This window comes from Entamoeba invadens (genome assembly GCF_000330505.1).
Source record: "Entamoeba invadens IP1 unplaced genomic scaffold scaff_1105074724577, whole genome shotgun sequence".
Classification (NCBI taxonomy): domain Eukaryota; phylum Evosea; order Mastigamoebida; family Endamoebidae; genus Entamoeba; species Entamoeba invadens.
In genome coordinates, this window is record NW_004440193.1 from 3598 (window position 1) to 5852 (window position 2255).

Sequence of the window (2255 nt, forward strand, 5' to 3'; positions counted from 1 at the left end):
AATTTTGTGTAAAACAGAAGAAAAAATTGCAAATTCGTCCTAAGATTTTTTAAATCAAACCGCTGCTTTTTGTTCGAACTTTTTGTAAATTAACAAATATTTCAAAATAAAAGCTGTGTGGATTTTAGACCAAATGAGACTTAAATGAAATAATAGATTAACTAAATAATAAGGCAAAATAATAGAAAATACAAAATATGAACTAAAACATAATGCCAAAACGAATAAACTTAATTGATAATAACAAATGACCAATAAACTGACCTTTTTAATACTTAAAATGTTGTTGACTTTTCTTAATATTTGAAATATCTTGCTTGGATACTCCAAAAAGTTTCATTAAATAATCATAAATCCGCCTTTCAGCTTAAGTTCTGGCTGCACCCTTGAATTTTTGTTCTCTCAAACTTAAAACAATTTTATTTTGATTTTTTGGTCATCCTGTTTGATTATTATTATTATTATAAAAAACATTGAAATTACACAAATTTTTAGTTTGTCTTCAAAAACGCGGCTTTAGAAGTAAAATTTAGATTTTTAAAAATTTTACTCGAAAAAAACTGCGGCTTTTTTCCTTGTTTTTTTAACAAAAAAATATTTAAACTATATTTAAAACTATATTTTATAGTAAAAATGTCCAGTACCACATTTTTGTTATTAGTTTACTGTATTATTTTTTTTCATAATAAATACAAAAATTTATAAACAATTAGATACTTAAAATTCTTAATTATTAATTATTATAATTTTAATAAAAAGTCAAAGGATACAATACAATTACTTCTTTGCTTTCTTCTTCTCCTTCTTCTCGTGGGTTGTTTCTTCGTGTTCAGTGTGCATGATTGAAGCAAGTGCATATGACTTTGTTGGCGCTGGATTGTCGTCCGTCTGGAATCTCTTTCCGCCCTCCTTTGCTCCGTTTCTCTTTCTTGGTTTTGTTGCCATTGAATGCTTTCTCTTTCAAAATCAATCTTTTATTTGGTGTTCTATTTCTTCAACACACTTTTGTTTGGGTTTCTTGATTTGTAATAACATCTGGGAAATTCCCACACAATGCCGTCATATACACGCTGTTGTTTTAAATAGTGATTCGCATCCCAAAACTGCAAGACACGACACACGACGTGTCGCCATTTGGCTGTTATTTTTGGTTTCTATTTATATTATTATAAATATCTTGGCTTCTGATACTCTGTGTTCTTAATTAATATTCACTAACAATTCAATAAATATATCTTACTTATTATATACACACAACACACATTTTTGTTGAAGGTTAATAATGATTTATATTATAATGACTAATAAACAGGATCTGATTTAAATGCTTTGAGTTAAAAATTGAATGAAAAATCAAATGTTACGTTGATTAGTTTATAAATTAAAATTTATTTTAACACTGTTTTTTATGTGAATATTAAAAATTTGCCCAACAAAGAATTGTAACATATCTTATGATTTTCATCAAATACAATAAATTTATAAGTTATTTAAATATAATTATTGTTTTAATATTATACCAATAGTGTCTAGTTAATGCCCAAATAAAATGTTGCCAAACTCGTTTTTTAAAACGAACTTTGTTAAATTTATAATATCTAACGAAAATTTAATCATATGTACAATTTCAAAAATAAATAGACTCCACATAGTATATTTAGTTTTTAAAAACATACTATTTGATATTTTATTTTATTATTGATACATTCAAAAATCACAAAAGAAAAAAGGTATTTATATTTAAAAATTATTTTACTCTTGAGTAAACCCACTCTTCAGAAGTTCTAATCTCATGAAGTTTTTGCTGTTTTTTAAATGAATAGAAAGAAAATACATATCAATTAATAAAAGTGTTTTTTACTTTATAAATTAAAATTGAGTTTTTAAAATTTTTCAAATTTTTTAAAAGCTAATTACATTTTTATGGTATTATTTATTGAATTTTTTATGTTTGTGTGTGTTATCCTATATTATAGTTTTTGAATAATACGATGATCATTTGTTCTTAATCACATTAATAAAATAACCAATTTTATTAAATATATTTATAAAACTTAGTAATTCTAAACATCACTTTAAAATTTTTTAAATTGTAAAATTTTAACGTTAAAAAACAAATGGGAATTGTCATACCAATTACTATAATAAAGAAGATTGCATCTGAAAGTTGTTTGCAAACTTTTCTTCGTTTGACAGAAACGTGTAAATATACCATGATATACCATACGATGAAGAAATATATAAAATTCTAAGTC